Source organism: Diceros bicornis, chromosome 7, assembly GCF_020826845.1.
Source record: "Diceros bicornis minor isolate mBicDic1 chromosome 7, mDicBic1.mat.cur, whole genome shotgun sequence".
NCBI lineage: Eukaryota > Metazoa > Chordata > Mammalia > Perissodactyla > Rhinocerotidae > Diceros > Diceros bicornis.
Window position 1 is genome coordinate 9,943,623 of NC_080746.1, and position 17,105 is coordinate 9,960,727.

A 17,105-nucleotide genomic window follows, 5' to 3' on the forward strand; every position below is an offset into this window, starting at 1 on the left:
ATGGATTTTGATAAAGTTATAATGATATGTATCCATCATTATAATATCATACAGAGTAGTTTCGCTGCCCTAAAAATTCTCTGTGCTCTGCCTATTTATCCCTTCTTCCTCCCTAACTTCTGGTAACCACTGATCTTTTTACTATCTCCATAGTTTTGCCTTTTCTAGAATGTCATATGGTTGAAATCATACAGTATGTAGCCTTTTCAGACTGGCTTCTTTCACTTAGTAACATGCATTTAAGTTTTCTCCATGTTTTTTCATGTCTTGATAGCTCATTTCTTTTTAGACTTGGTGATATTTCATTGTCTGAAAGTACCACAGTTTTTATCCATTTACCTACCCAAGAACTTCTTAGTTGCTTCTGAGTTTTGGGAGTTATGAATAAAGCTGCTGTAAATGTCTGTGTGCAGGTTTTTGTGTGGACTTAAGTTTTCAACTCCTTTGGGTAAATTCCAGAGAGCGTGATTGTTGGATCATATGGTAAGAGTATGTTTAGTTTTGTAAGAAACCTTCAAACTGTCTTCCAAAGTGGCTGTACCATTTTGCATTCCCACCAGTAATGTTGCTTCACATTGTTGCCAGCATTTGGTGATGTCGGTGTTCTGGATTTTGGCCATTCTAGTAGATGTGTTGTGATATCTCATTGTTGGTTTAATTTGCATTTCCCTGATGACATATATGTGGAATATGTTTTCATTTGCTTATTTGCCATCTGTATATTTTCTTTGGTGAGGTGTCTGTTAAGGTCTTGGCTCATTTTCTAATTGAATTAGAAATGTTTTGTTTTCTTATTGTTGAGTCTTAAGAGTTCTTTGTATATTTTGAATAACAGTCAGTTATCATATATGTCTTTTGCAAATATTTTCTCCCAGTATGTAGCTTCTTTTTATTCTCCTGACAGTGTCTTTTGCAGAGCAGAAATTTTTAATTTTAATGAAGCCCAGCTTATCAATTCTTTCTTTCATGGATTGTGCCTTTGGTGTTGTGTCTCAAAAATCATTGCCAAACCCTGGGTCATCTACATTTTCTCCTATGTTATCTTCTAGGAGTTTTATAGTTTTGTGTTTTACATTTAGGTCTGTGGTCCATTTTGAGTTAATTTTTGTGATTGATGTAAGGTTTGTGTCTAGGTTCATTTTTTTTGCATGTAGGTTTTTCCAGCACCACTGGTTGGAAAGTATCTTTTCTCCATTGTTTTGCCTTTGCTCCTTTATGAAACATCAGTTGACTACATTTATGTGGGTCTATTTCTGAGCTCTCTATTCTGTTCCATTTATCTATTATCTATTCTTTTGCCAATACCATTATCTATTCTTTTGTCTTGATTACTGTAGCTTTATAGTAAGTCTTGAAGTTGGATAGTACCAGTACTCCAACTTTATTCTTCTCCTTCAATACTATGTTGTCTATTCTGGGTCATTTGTCTTTCCATATAAACTTTAGAATTAGTCTTTTGTTATTTATAGAACAACTTGCTGGGATTTTGATTGGGATTGCACTGAATCTGTAGATCAAGTTGGGAAGAACTGACATCTTGATAATATTGAGTCTTCCTATCAATGAACATGGAATATCTCTCTACTTAGTTTCTCTATGATTTCTTTTATCAGAATTTTGTTGTTTCCTCAAATACATCTTGTATATATTTTGTTAGATTTATACTTAAGTAGGTTATTTTTTTGGTGCTAATGTAAATGGCACTGTGTTTTAAATTCCAGTTGTTCATTACTAGTATATAGGAAAGTGATTGACTTTTATATATTAACCTTGTATCCTGCAATCTTGCTATAATCACTTGTAAGTTCCAGGAGTTTTTTTGGTTGATTCTTTTAGATTTTCTTTATAAACAATCATGTGATCTGCAAACAAAGACAGTTTTATTTCTTCCTTCTCAATCTATATACCTTTTATTTCCTTTTCTTATTTTATTGCATTAGTTAGGACTTCCAGTACAATGTTGAAAAGCAGTGGTGAGAAAGAACATCCTTGCCTTATTGCTGGTATTAGTGGGAAAGCTTTGAGTTTCACAGCAGTAAATATAATTTTAGCTGTGGGTTTTTTGTAGATATTCTTTATCAAGTTGAGAAAGTTCCCATCTATTGCTAGTTTAGTAAGAGTTTTTATCACGAATGGATGGTGGACTTTATCAAATGTTTTTCTGCATCTATTTATTTATTTATTTATTTATTTTTTATTTATTTTTTTTGTGAGGAAGATCAGCCCTGAGCTAACATCCATGCTAATCCTCCTCTTTTTGCTGAGGAAGACCGGCTCTGAGCTAACATCTATTGCCAATCCTCCTCCTTTTTTTTTTCCCCCAAAGGCCCGGTAGATGTGTCATAGTTGCACATCCTTCTAGTTGCTATATGTGGGACGCGGCCCCAGCATGGCCAGAGAAACGGTGCGTCTGTGCGTGCCCGGGATCCGAACCCAGACCGCCAGTAGCGGAGTGCGCGCACTTAACTGCTAAGCCACGGGGCCGGCCCTCTGCATCTATTTATATGATCATGTGATTTTTTTCTTTTCTAGCCTGTTGATATGATGGATTACATTAATTGATTTTCAAATCTTGAACTAGCCTTGCATACCTGAGATAAATCCCATTTGGTCCTGGTGTATAGTTCTTTTTATATATTATTGGATTCTATTTGCTAATATTTTGTTGAGGATTTTTGAATCTATGTTTGTGAGAGATATTGGTCTGTAGTTTTCTTTTTTTGTAATGTGTTCATCTGGTTTTGGTATTAGGGTAATGCTGGTCTCATAGAATGGATTAGGAAGTATTTCTTCTGCTACTTCTCCTGATAGAGATTGTAGAGAATTGGTATAATTTCTTCCTTAAATGTTTGGTAGAATTCATCAGTGAGCCCATCTGGGCCTGGTGCTTTCTGTTTGGGAAGGCTATTAATTATTGATTCAAAAATTTTTTTTATAGATATAGACCTATTCAGATTGTCTGTTTCTTCTTGTGTGAGTTTTGACAGATGATGTCTTTCAAGGAATTAGTCCATTTCATCTAAGGTATCAGATTTGTGTTCATAGTATTTCTTGATTATCTTTTTAATGTCCATGGGATCTGTAGTGATGTCTCCTTTTTCATTTCTGATACTAGTGGTTTGTATCCTCTCTCTTTTTTTCTTAGCCTGGCTAGATACTTATCAATTCTATTGATATTTTCAAAGAACCAACTATTGGTTTCATTTATTTTTTCTGTTGTTTGCCTGTTTTCAATTTTATTGATTCATGCTCTAATTTTTACTGTTATTTTTCTTCTGTTTAACTTTGGATTTAGTTTGCTCTTCTTTTTCTGATTTTCCAAGGTGGAAGCTTAGATTAGGGATCTTTTTTCTTTTCTCATATATGTCTTTAATGCTATAAATTTCCCTCCAAGCACTGCTTTTACTTCATCCCACAAATTCTGAAAAGTTTTATTTTTATTTTCATTTAGTTCAAAATATTAAAAAAATTTTTGTTGAGATTTCTTCCTTGACCTGTGTGTTGTTTAGAAGTGTGTTGTTTAATCTTCAAATATTTTGTGATTTTCCAGCTATCTTTTTGTTATTCATTTCTAGTTTAATTTTATTGTGATCTGAGAGCAGGCAGTGTATGATTTCTGATCTTTTAAATTTGTTGAGGTGTGTTTTATGGCCCAGAATGTGGCCTGTCTTGGTGAAGGTTCTATGTGAGCTTGAGAAGAATGTGTATTCTGCTGTTGTTGGATAAAGTAGTCTATAGATGCCTATTATATCCAGTTGATGTCACTTTCTTGATGATGTCATTTGAAACACAGAAGTTTTTAATTTTGACGAAGTCCAGTTTATTGGTTTTTTTGTTGTTGTTCATGCTTTTGGTGTCTAAGAGCAAAATATGATTCCCAGTCAGCCTGCAGGAACCCCTTCATTGGCTGACAGCTGCCCTCTCCTTTCCTTGGCGCCGGCCCTGGGCCAGGAGTACGCCACATTGCACTGCAGATCAGTGGTTCATCTGAGCCTCCTGGGTCTACTTTCTTATTCCTCGTAAGGCTTTCTGAAGAGAGCTTTGTAATCTCATTATGACAAGATTTCCCACGTGGCTGGGAAGGTAGCCTGTAAGTGGGAGTGCCAGAAAGTGTGAGTGCGAACCTATGATCTGTCAACCCAGATGGCACCCAACCTGGCTATAGGGCTTTCTCCACTCTCTGGTCAGACAGACTGGGGAGCTGCCAAGAGGGAGTAGACTTTTTTGTTCTCTGAAGCTCTTCAGTGCAGTGTAATATTTGGATTTTTTTGCCTTGCAGCATGGAACATGAAGGAGGACCTGGAGATATTGATGTCTTTGGAATGAGCAGAGATAATAGCCAAATACAATCAGGTGAGGCCCAGGAGGGGATGGTAGCCACTAGGAACAGATACAGCCCAGGCAGGAATCATAGGCAGCAGGAGCAGTTATGTCCCAGGCAGGGATCATAGGCAGCAGGAGCAGTTATGTCCCAGGCAGGGATCATAGCCAAGGACAAGCAGGTGAGGCCCAGGTGGGCATCACAGCCAGCAGGAGCAGGTGAAGCTATCAGGCTGTTCCCAGACAGGTGGCCAGGTCCTTGCCTCTCACGCTGTGCCCATTGTCAGAGGTTTCTGGGCTCCTTCAGGATGCAGGGGAGGGAGGAGCCATCCTGCTCCCTCCTTGCCCCCATGTCCCTGGCTCTGGTATGTCCTCACCATGGTGCCCCCTCTGGGTTTCAGCGATGCCAAGCACGGACACTGGTGGAACTTTGGAAAGATGCTGGCCTCTTGCTGCACAAAGTCACTGACCATCTTGGTTTTCTGCAGTGAGTCGTCTGGAGACCCCTCCTTCTCATCTCAGGGATGGTTTCCATTTGCAGAGACAGCCGTCTCTTCAGCTCAGAGCCTTGTCCCCTGGTGCCTTCTGCAGGCCACGATCTACACTAGGCTTGAGCTGAAAGACCGAGCATGCAAACTCGGGTAAGTGGGCAGGGGCTGGAGCTGGGCTTTGGGCCGGGTGTCTGGGCACTCGGTGGTGTGGCCCCCATACCTGCATGGGGGATGGGGTGAGGATGTCTTCCTCCCATGGTCGGAAGGAGGGTCCAGCCTGGTCAATAGTGGCTCCACAGGGTGAGGGCACCTGGCCCAGGGGTGCCTGCCCAGGCCTGTGGGCAATTGTCCAGAAGGTCTCCAAGGGCTCAAGTGGGCCTTCAATTGTCCAGAAGGTGAGTAGCCACCTGGGGACAGGCACAAGGGGCAGCAAGGGGTGTGGCCTTAGGCATTGAGAGGGTACATTCAAGCAGGAGCTGGCCTCAGAATCTGATAGGAAGGTAAGTGACAGAGGCAGGTCATATTTGCGGCTGAAGATAACCTGACCCCTTGGTCTGGTGCTGGGAGGGGATTGGGGGTGGAAGGCTGGCCGGGCCATAGTGGGAGGAGAGAGAAGAAGAGAATGAGAGGAGATGGGACTTGGGTGATATGTGTGTGTGTAAGGGTGTGTGTGTATGTGTGTGTGCGCCTGGACGGGGCTAGCCTGGGGCAGAGCCGAAGGCGCTGGGCTCCTGGGATGGTGGCATCCTCTCTGGGGGAGTTTAGCCTGGAATGGGGCGAGGCCTGGGGGGAGCAACTCACCTGAAACACTTGAGCCAGGGGCTTTGGTCAGTCCTGGAGACGCTGCAGTGGGAAGGAAGGAGACTGAGGGCCATTGCAGAAAGCCAGCTGAGGCTAGAGACGCAGCGTGGGGCCAACCTGGCTGCCTGTGGGGCCCTGGTCACTGCTCATCACCCAGTGGACAGGCAGTTGTTTGGACCGATCAGGGGTGGGTCATGCTCAGAGGTTCTGACAGGACAAGGGGTAAAAGATGGGCCAGAGTGGCTGAAGTGACGGATGAGAGAGGGGTGAAGTCAGGGGATGGGAGAGGTGCAGGGAGAGGGAGGTGGGCGCCAGACAGTCAGACCCTGTGAGGGGTGTGGGGACATCAGCAAGGTGGGCACAGGGTGCACCCTGGCTGCCTGGGCAGTTCTCAGGCTGGCCCAACCCCGGGACAGTGGCAGGTCACGTCCTGGGGGCTGCTGTCAGGGCGTAGCCCACCCCCTGTGCCAGCACTGACCCTTCTCAGGCTCCCGTGGAGGACGCTGCCTCCAGCCCGACTGTGGCTAGAGCTCCATAAGCACCTGGAAGCCCCTGCCCTCCCCCTGCCCCACATCACTGGCACTCTTCTGGGGTCAGCCCTCCCCTCCAGAGTCTCCTGGGGCGAGACGTGGGGGCTGATGGGGAGAGTGGACCTGGTCGTTCCCTGGTGCCCGGCGTTGTGCATGTCCTCACAGCTCTGCTTATCTTACCTTCCAGTGAGAAGGAGCTGCCTGGCCTCGGCACCCAGGAGGCAAAGGTAAGAGCCCATCCTTGCTGCACAGGCAAGAGGTGGTCCTGGGTGCGGGGCCGCGGTTCCTGCCTCCCCTGACCCCAGAGCTGTCCTGAGGGGGGGTTTTAACAAACCTAGCTGTCCCAGAACCACACACACAGCTCAGGGGTCGCTGCCTGCTGGCCGCCAGGACCCCACCTCGAGTCTGGGACCTGGCTGGAGGCCCAAGTGTCTGTGTGAGAGGGTCTGTGCCCGGGGTCTGTGTCTTTTCTGGCTCCTTTGAGTTTGCTCACATCAGGGCTCCTAACGTGACTCGACGCTGCACTAAGTGCCCCTCTAAGTAAGCTGGCAGCTTGGCTAGCACCACCATTTCTCATTTTCCAGCAAAAACACCAAGAGCTTGGATGAGTGAGTGGACAAGTAGGTGAAGACGTTGAGGAAGTGGAATAAATACCATGGCAGTGGTGAGTTAGAGACCTGAACACTTGGCAGGTGGCATGCTGTCCTGACCTCAAAGGATGATGGGCCTGGGTCCCCAGGGCAGCCCGCAGCTTCCCTGTCCACCCTGCAAGGGTCACCTGGCCTGGAGAGAATCTGATGCCAGAGCCGGAGCCACCCCAGGCCCAGGGCCACGTAGGGAGGGATAAGTCGGGACCACAGTCCATGACGTCCCCTGAGACCTCGTCCACTCCTAGTTGTGGGAGACGGGGCCCAGTTCTAGGCAGACCCAACCTCTCCTGAGAAACCATGGAGCCAAATGCTAGAATCTTCCAGATGCCTCGTGCTCCATCTCCTCTATGGTGTCACCCTGTGGCCTGTTTCACCAGAGCTGCTTCTTTCCCGTAGATGCATCGATGGATCTATAAAGGGATCCCCCCACAGGTGCGGGGTCAGTGTGGTCTCTCCTGTTGGCTATTGAGAAAGTGGAGGTGGAGAATGAAGGAATATATGAGGTATGACCCTTCTATACTCGGCACAGGCAGTGCTAACAGGCCAGGCCTTGTCAGGAGCTTATGGGGAGCCTGGCGGGGGGTGGTGGGTCATGTGCCATGAGCACCCCCATTCAGTCTCAGTGCTTTCTTGGCACCTCCCCGACTCACAGGCCCTGAGCACTCCTGCCAGGAAGGCCCTGCCCGTTTCCCTGCTGCCCAGGCCTCCGTTCTCTTCAGCCTGGCCCAGTTGGCAGAGATGGACAGATGCCACCTGGAATCCAACTAAGGCCTCCCAGACACCTGAGCAGGGGACAGAGTCACACAGCGAAGGACAGAAACTAGGGAAAAAGAGCAAAGAAGCACACCCACAGAAACCGTAAAATGAGAAAAGCAAAACCAAACTTATGTGAGCAACAGATATAAATGAAGTTGAATAAAGAGAAAAAGACCTTATTGGGAAAAGAAATGGGTCTTTTCCCATCCCCCCAACGAAGACCCTGCACCTGGCCTCATTCCCATGGCTCAGTCCTCAGTCTCCACCTGAGGGTCCTGCGCAGTTCACATTGCTCCAGGGAGGGTGCTCTATTCACACTTGGTGAATGAAAGGGCAGCGATGCTCCCAGATCACGTGGGACCGGCCCAGCGAAGCCTGGACACCAGGAAATGCAGCTAGGAGGGGGTGACAGTGGTTACCCTTCAACAAGCAGCCCAAGAATAATTTCTTAATGTAGTAAATATATACACGTGTACGTCCATTTATAACTGTGAAACAACAGCCAGCATCATGCGTAATTGTGAAATCCTCAAAGGGCACCTGTAAAACCGGGGACAAGAATGAGTCTAGTTACTAATCGCGCAGCTTAACATCATGGTCCTGCAAGTGCGATGAGACAGGATAAATAAGATGGTTAGAAAAGAGGTGGGATTATTTTTGGTTGTGGAATGCTGTCCTGGCAGGAGGGCGAGCCCAAACCCCTCTTGCTGCACTGCTGCGGGGCCAAGAAGGAAGTGGCAGCACGCAGATGTCTACACCCCTATATGGTCCCGAATCCGGGCCCCCAGGCTCCCTGCACAGCTACCCACAAATTCCACCTATGCTTCTGATAGCCCGATTCCATTTCTGAACTTATTACCTATAACCCAGCCAGATGCATCTAGATACAGGTGAAAATCCAGACAAACTGCCCAGTAGCTGACAATGCCACATACGTAGGGACACAGGGGACTCAGCCAAGAGCCCAGTTGGCAAAAAGAGAGTTGATTGAAGTAGCAGGCTGTTGCTACTTACAGCATACATGGTTATAATTTATATTACACAGTGGTGCCACATCAATAATAAAACCATTGTCTATTTATAAACTACTTTGTAAGTGTTATAAGAAAAATTTTCTATTCACCATAGCAGCAAAACTTTAGAGCAAAAAGAATATCAAAACTGAAATTACAAATTATGTAACAGATAATGAAAAGCCCCACAAAACATGTGTTTTATTTTTTAAAGACTGACACTAAAGAACTAAGTATTCAACTTTTAGAAGAAAAAATTAGAAAAAAATAAGGAAGAAGTTTAAAAATGCAAAATGAAATAGAAAACTAAAAGATGTAGAAAAGATAAATAAAAGCCAAAACTGGTTATTTGGAAAAACTAGTTTTATAGCTAAACTTCTCTCAAGGTTGAATAAAGGAGGGGAGAGAGGATAAAATGTGGGGCAGTCAGAGAAATGGGGCCCTGGACACAGGCAGGCTGAGGTCAAGAGAACTACAAGGGAAGGTTGTGTGCAGTTCAGTGGGCATACATTTGAAAATTGAGAAAACAGATGATTTCCAAGCAAAATCGGCCCATGTGGGAGAAAAAGAGAAGCCTTCACTGAAGGATAAGCAAAGAAAAGATGAGCAGGCCATCAGTGGAGGGAGGGCTGGGCGTCTCCTGGCTGCAGTGATGCAGTCCCCTAAGACGCAGCTCCTCAGCCTGGGGCTCAGACCAGGGGGAATGGAAAGCTTCATTTGTATAAAGCCGTCTGCCCTAGTACTGAAACCTGGTAGACAGTGCCAGAAAGGAAAAGCTATAAATCCATTTTGCATTTAACTGTGGATGTATATTTCTAAATATAATCTTAACATGTTTAACATAGCAAAGTTTTAAAGGAATGATCCCTCATGACCCAGTAGGGTGTGTTCCAAAGCCAGCCTGTGGGGACTAAATGTCACATTGATGCTTTAAAAGGGAAAAATCACCTGATGACATCAGTGGATTCCATAAAGCTAGTGAATAAAATTCAGCAGCTATTTCTAAATTGTTAAAAAATCATAATATAAGAGTAGAAATAAACTAAATATTTTTAAACCTATTTAAGAAAAACCAACAGCAAATATCATAAATGGCCATGAAATGCTGAAGCCATTTCCATTAAATCAGAAAGAAAAAAACAGAGATGCTTGCTGTCATCCCTCTTATTCAAAATTATTTTGGGGGCCAGCCCCATGGCTTAGCGGTTAAGTGCGCGTGCTCTGCTACTGGCGGCCTGGGTTCGGATCCGGGCGCGCACCAACGCACCGCTTCTCCGGCCATGCTGAGGCCGCGTCCCACATACAGCAACTAGAAGGATGTGCAGCTACGACATACAACTATCTACTGGGGCTTTGGGGAAAAAAAGGAGGAGGATTGGCAATAGATTCAGAGCCGGTCTTCCTCAGCAAAAAGAGGAGGATTAGCACGGATGTTAACTCAGGGCTGATCTTCCTCACACACAAAAAAAAACCAACAAAACCTCCCACAAAATTATTTTGGTAGCTTTAACTAATACAATCAGACAAGAAAATAAAAGTAACTGTTACACAGATAAAAAAGAAGAAACAAAATTTTCTTCATTTGCAGGTGATAGGGTCATATACTTAGAAAACTCAAGACATTCTACAAAAACCTATTAATCAGAATTAGTAAACCAGTCTAGAAAGTTGCCTAGGTACAAGATCATAAGCAAAGGTCAAGAGTTCCTTTATATGAGTAAAAAGAGCTTTAAAATGGGAAACGTGCATATCAGTTAGGCCCATGTGGAGCCCCAAGGATATTTTTTGCCTTCGTACCCAGGGACCTTAAAGTGGGAGTATCAAGGCTGTAGGGCTCTGTGCTCCTCCTGGGTGGTTTTAGTGTCAGAGTGATGGGAGCTGGTGCTGCAGATGGGCCTCCAGCCCCGGGCAGCCCTCCCACCAGGGCCCTGAGTGAGGGGGTGGCAGGATGGGCTGGTGCCAGATTCCTGCTTGGCGAAACAGAATGAATGACTGGGTGAAGATCGGAAGGTGAAGGTAGTGAACTGCCCTTGCCTCGCCTGTCTGGCTTCAGGACTCAGGAAGGTGTCAGGGAGCAGAGGCTGAGCCATCCGCCTGCCTCCCGGAGTGCCCTAAGATGGGCCGGTGCCCTGGGGGCAGGTTCTGGGGAGCAGCCTCCCAGGGGGCAAGCTCAGAGCCCAGGTGGGCGCTGTCATCCTGGGCAGGCCCCCATGCAGGGGAGTGGAGGAGAGGTCAGGGTGGCCTGGACGGTGCCAATTTAACGGGAGGGGATCTGGGCCTCAGAGGAGCCACAGGCTGACCATCAGCGGTCCCCTCCCCAGGGCTGCTGGGCACAGGCAGTGATGTGGGCATCATGGGCATAGTGGGCACATGCGACCCTCCCTGGCTTCAGAAACAAGGCAGAGAATGAGGAAAAACTCACGTTTCAGCTAGCAGCGCTCGCTCTGTTTCTGATGGCAGTTTGTGGCAGTTAGTGTTCTGAATCTCTGATGCTGGCTTCTCCTTGGTTCCGCCCATAGAAAATGAAGGAGCAGGCCAAGGTCTTCTCTCCGGAAATAAAGCAGATTGACTTGGACGTGAACTACACCTTCCACAACCACATCATCTGGGACCACTGGGCCTGGAGTGAGTGTCCCCAGCGCCCAGCCCTCTTCTCACCTCTCCCAGCATTGAGACGCTCCCTAAAGAAGATGGGCTGGCCCTCCCTGGCCCACTCATCCAGCGTGAGCAGCCCAGACCCTCGTCTAGCCAGACTGTCCCTAAGGCCTGGGAGCAGCAGCATGAGGGGATGTCCACAAGGCCCACAGCTGCAAGCCACTCTCTGGGGCCCCAGAGACCTGCGTCTGGCCTGCTTGCCCCCAGCCCAGGACAGCTCTTGGGATTGGCTGCGGCCACGCCGACGGAATTCCCTCCCAAATCTCCCAGTGAACCACAAGGCAGCAGGCAGGTGGCCCCCAGACATCAGCTTTGAGCTGGAACGCTGGGTCCCTTTCCCTTCAACAGCTGCTTGGGCCACCCCCAAGGCCACACAATGGGCTTGGCCCTGCAACCCCAATGGGGCCCCAGTGACAGGTCCTGCCCAGCCCGCTAAAGACCGAGCCGTAAGGGCCCCGGACACCCCTCCTGACCTGTGGCACCTGCAGCCGATGCCCTTCTTGGGGCAGTGACCAGTGCAGCCGAGACAGAGCCGGGGCGGTGCCCAGCGAGCTACCCCAAGGCCCTGCACATACCAACCACCCCCTGACCTCCGTGTCTACAGGGAATTTGGACACTAGGGGTCCTCCGCAGTGGAGGGTGACTGCAAACGAGGTGGCCCTGAGGCCTCAGCCAGCCAGAGCAGGCCCTGCTTCTTCATGCTGACCTTCGTGACAGATGGTGCCCCTTTCACACCACACAGTTCCCTGACCCAGAGGGGCCTGGCCTGAACCCAGGCCCTGGGAGGGTGGGGAGCTATGAGCTCCCCCACAGCTAGGATGAGGACTGAGGAGACTGAGCCCCCTGGGGCCCTGGCCAGTCCTGGACTCTGGCCTACGGCAGGGCGAGCCCTTGGAGCAGTATGTGGCCACTGGGGGCTGGCATCATGAATGACCTGAGGCAGCTCTGGGAGCAACAGGCTACCCCAGTGAGAGAGTGGCAGAGGCAGGAGGGCCAGCCTGACCCTCATGCACACAAGCTGGCAGGATCGGCCAGACACCAGGGCACTGAACGACCACCTGGCACCAACGGCGCAGAGCCCCGAGGCTGAGCAGACGGCCCTGCTCTGAGAACCCGAGAGGTGCTGCTCCCGGTCGGGCTGGAGGACGCTGGTGGGGGTGGACCTAAGATGCCAGGTCCCTCACTCTGCCATCATCGGCAACTGCCTTTCAGGAAATGTGACCCCACCAGGAGTCAGAAGGAGGCTCCAAGGTGGTGGACACCAGGTGCCTGAGTCTGGTTTCAGCGTTCCCTAAGAAGGCCTCCCTCTCAGGGGGAAGGGACACGTCCTTGGCCTCAATAACCCCCTTGCCGGCTAACGGTCAGTAAAGTGTTTTGTGTTAAAATGCAAGACTGGCCTGTTCTTACAGTGCCCAGGGCTCTCTGCAGGAAGCGCCAGATGCCCCAAGAGGCAGAGGGAGGCACAGCCCAGACCACTTGACCAGCCTCTGCCAGCTGCTGCTGCAGAGGGGCCACCAGCCAGACGAAGTTGAGGTTCCTGCCGTGCTTCCTGCAAGGAACATGCGCCACAGCCTCCCAACCTCTACCAGATGCCAGGGTCAAGACCATCAAATAATTTACTGCGATGTACTTTCCAACAGGCCAGGGCAGGGCTGGGAAGAGAGCAACAGCTGGGGTGCTGCTGGTGTCAGTTCACAAAAATCTGTGCAAAGTGTCCATGGGAAGTCTGCAGTCACCTTGTCCACTGACCCTGGGCTGGCTGGGCTCCAGTGGCACTTCCTTCCTTCCAGCCTCCTTCCCCTATCTGTGCCTCCTCTCTACATCTGGTACCTCCACGCCCTGCACCTGTGCCTGGCAGAAACTTCAGAGTGGACACTGGTCAGGAGAGCAAGCACTTGCAGCTCATGCATCCTGGCCACCGCTGTCAGGCATGCTCAGCTTGCCCACTTTGTGCTGCTGGATCTCACCCCCAGCACGTAGAAGGCGTCCTCCATGCCCTGAGAAGAAGAAGCTGGCTCAGTGCGGGACTCGGCCTGGGGGCCTGGCAAGAGAGAAGTCCCAGGGATCCCTGCCGTGGGGTCAAGCAGAGACCCAGCCTCTTCCCTACCCCCCACGCCCATAAACAGGGATCCAGGCCCTGCTCATCTTGTGGCCCCAGGACCACCCCCATCAGGCAGCTTACTCCTCAGCTGCTCCCCACAGGGCAAGGCAGGTGGCCCCCAGGTCTGGCTCCAAGCTTGACCACCCTTAGCCCAGCTCCTATCTGAGCCACCCCTGCCCAGCACCACAAGACCACCTCCTCCAGGAAGCCCTCCTGAGTTTCTTCAGACTATACATGGTGCCAGATGAGGATACACTTGAGGTGCACAGGAAGGCCCTGGGTCAGTCGGAGCCCAGGATGCTGCCTCTTGCCTGAAGGATGAGGGGAGAAGGTGGGCATAGGCCAACTCTGAGCTAAGAGGAGGGGTCCCCCACTTGCTTTGGTGGTGTGCTTGGTATTGGCAGAGAAAGAAAGCCCAGGAGAGTTCCCCTGCAGCAAGACGATGGAGAAGGGCTGTCAGGTGGGTCCCACCCACCTGGCAAATACAGGACATCCACCTGCTTCAACCAGGCTTTGCAAAGAAGGGCACAAGAAATCCCTGGGAAGGCGATCCAGGACCAGGCGGGCTCCCTGGTCCAAAACCTGCTCTAGTAGTTCCTTTATGCCAAGAGGAGCTTGAGAGAGCTCGGAGGCCTGGGGCAGTGGGCAGCACCAGAGAAGCTGCCCCCACAGTGAGCCTGACTCAAAGGCCCTCCAAATGCCCAACAAAAGAATGAGAACCTCCTCAGGTTCCAGTTTGGCACAAAAAGGGACTGGGGTTCCCATCCCAGCTCAGCCACATACATTTGGACTCACCAACTCACCCATTTATGAGTGGTGTGATTTGAGCCAAGTTACTCAGTCTCTCTGTACCTCAGTTGATTTCTCTTTAAAGGGGAGACACTCATGCTTACGTATCTGAACTAGCATGTGGACTCAATGAGGAAAGAACCAGACACATGGCAAGCACTCAACAACGATGTGTCCCCTACTTCTGCAGGCTGAGTTTGGGGAGCTGCTGCCTCTTGTGGGTCATGCAGAAAGTGTAAGAACAAGAGGTGGAAAGTTCCCAGGTCGTACACTTGGATGCCCACATAATTGAACTGCAGTCTCAAGAGAAGAGAGTATCTCATCACCAGAAGCAATCAAGTATCTGGAAGGGATGCCCTGAGGACCCTTGATTCCCTCTGGGGGCTGCCATGCAAGCCACCCTTGTCCAGCACCTGCTGGAAGTCACGTGTACCACAGCCACCCTCCTGGGTAATCTAGCTCTTCTCTAAATGCCCCAGAAAAAGTCTCCTGTCCTGTAGCCCTCATCTTAGGAAGGGCTCCCTGGATTCACCCTAACTCCAGCCCCACAAACTACCTCTGCAAAGTCCACAGGTAGCTTTTCTTGGTAGGGAGCTTGAGATGGGGGGAACAATAGGGACAGCACCAGGAAGTTAGATACATGACAGGCTGAGGGTTTGCAACACAACCCACATGTAAACTTGCATGATATGCAGACTGTCGTCTGTGTGGGTCAACAGCTCTGACCTGCAGTGGAAGCCACAGCCACAGCCCTCATCAGGGCTCCTGGCATCTCTCCACATGCCAGGTCCCCTCTCGCCCCCCTGCACCTGTCCGTGCCTCTTCTTCTGCCAGCACCGTCCCCAGGGACCCGTCTCTGAAGTGCTCTGGCCTCATTCATTATTCAGCTGTGTCCTCAGGTTGGAGGCCCAGGGGCCAGAGGGTTGGCAGTGTGCGTGTTCTTTCATCTCCCAGGTTGTGCAGGGAATGCAGAAATGCTGGGCTGGTGTCTAGGATGCGAACTGGATACTCTCATTTCTGGGTCTGGGGGAACCCTCATGCTTTATGCTCCAGGACCCCCCTCTCACAGGGCTGCCCCCTGGGATTACCCCACAGGGGCTTCCCCCCCCCACCTCAGGGAGCCACGACTGGACCCACCGATCCCCCGTCCCTGCTTCTGAGTGCAGAGCTGGGATTGATCCCAGCGTGTGAGTCCAGGTGCCAGCTCTCTACAAGCAGCAAGTGGCAAGACTTGGCTGTTCTGTGAATAGCACACAAGTCACCTCAGAATGAGCTTGGGGCTGGAGGTAGTGTAAAAGCCTTAGCAAGCCTCTGGTCAGAGGGAGGAAGACCCCCCCTGACGTGGTGCTAAGACATGTGCCAAATCTACAGCCTACCCGAGAACCAGCTCCAGCGGTTGTGCCCTGACCCTGCTTCGGTGGACTGCGTGGGAGGTGGGTTCGGAGGGCAGAGGTCTCTTACAAAGTACAGGACCACTTATCATGTGATGTGCACGTGGAATGGTGACGCGGCTCTGCTCTTCCCCTCTCAGGCTGCAGGTTGCATTTTAGTCACTCAAGTTTCCCTCCCAAGATGCACCGACCAGCCTTCAGTTACTTGAATAAATGCAAGGGTTGGGGGAAGATGGAGAGATATAGGATCAAATTGCCTGGTCTTAAATATTTCTCATCCCTTTGCCTATCCTTTATCTATCTGCCCCATAGCCTTGATCCCCGCCATAGGATCAAAACCGGAATCTTCTGTGCACGTCTGCAGCTGCCCTGAGTCTAATGTTGGATTCCTAGGCTAGGCCAAAGGAGATGGAACTGGCCTGGCCCTCCCCTCCCGGCAGATGGAGTCTAACAGGAGGGCTTCCCCCCGTTACTGAAGACAGAGGAAGATGGTAGGGGAGATAGCACCCAGCAGGGATGGTTTCCATCTCTCCTGCCCCTGTGCCTAGCGCAACAGCATCGGGCCTAGAGCGTGGCGGTGAAATGAGTCTTGGTCTTCCCCTCCACAAAGTCCCACTTCAGAAAAATCAAAGGGGACATCAAAGGAGAAGTCTTCGGTGAGGGCACCAAAGGCTGAGTGGGAGGCAAAGCAGGATGCCAGGGATAGCTGCCCCTGACAGGTTCCCAAGTGTAGGTTTCCTCATAGAAATCTGAGGATCCCTGTTTAGCAAATCCAGAAAACCTAGGACCTGGTGAGGGGACCAGACAAGATCTCAAAAGTGTGACTTTTTCATTGACTCCTACAATCCAGGCTGCTTTTCCAAAACCTGACTCCCAGGTCCGCATTCCCTCCCTGGCTTTCTGCTGTGGTTCCCTGGAAGGGACCAGCCTTAAGTGTAGAGGATGGGATGAGAGATCTGGACTCTGCCTAGAAGAGAGATGGCCAGCCTGTCCAAGACTTTGTGGAGGTCCTGACCTGGCGGGCCTAGAGATCTGGAGTCTTCCAAGAAGCAGGGACTGGAGATCCTCATCTGGGCCTTCCCAGTGACCCCAGCCTCTGAGCTCCAGGAATCCAGCATTTAATAGTACACCTTAGCCAGAAATAATATGATTAGCTCAGCCCAGTCTGGCCCTAGTTCCTGCCTTCAAGGTCGAATCATGCACTCCTCACTCGCACTGTTCCTTGCCAGGGACCGCCCCCCCCCCCGGCCCCCGCTTTATCTCTACTCTTCTACTCAAATCCTCCCTGTCTTCAAGAATCAGCTCAAGTTCCACGTGGTCCAAGAAGCCTTTTCCTTCTGCTCCAACCCCTGTTGAGTCATCCCTTTCCATCAGCCCAAAACACATAATGACCATATTCAATTTGGCAACTCATTAAATACTCCTCTTATACCTTTCTCTCATTATGTGTGTGCGTGTGTGTGTGTGTGTGTGTGTATTTTTTTTTTCCTTTTCTCCCCAGCTCGGCTTATAGGTGGGAGTTGTATCTTTCTCTTCTCTGAGATTCCCCAGTGCACACCCTGCACCCCTTCATGAGGCCACTTCTCTAGGTCGGGTCTTCACCACCTC

At 49.8% G+C, this 17,105-nt stretch overlaps 1 long non-coding RNA gene across 2 annotated transcripts in view; it reads left to right on the top strand.

The window, feature by feature from the left end:
* LOC131408278 (uncharacterized) overlaps nucleotides 1-16,854 on the top strand; it is a 34,159-nt gene extending 17,305 nt beyond the window's left edge. Inside the window, exons 3-8 of one of the 2 annotated variants that reach the window (XR_009220745.1) lie at nucleotides 4,280-4,353; nucleotides 4,722-4,961; nucleotides 6,330-6,369; nucleotides 6,727-6,806; nucleotides 7,189-7,295; nucleotides 11,081-16,854. This is a non-coding gene — a long non-coding RNA (uncharacterized LOC131408278). The remainder of the gene's footprint in view (nucleotides 1-4,279; nucleotides 4,354-4,721; nucleotides 4,962-6,329; nucleotides 6,370-6,726; nucleotides 6,807-7,188; nucleotides 7,296-11,080) is intronic. The other variant, XR_009220746.1, reaches the window with a different exon arrangement.
* Nucleotides 16,855-17,105: the final 251 nt, after the last annotated feature.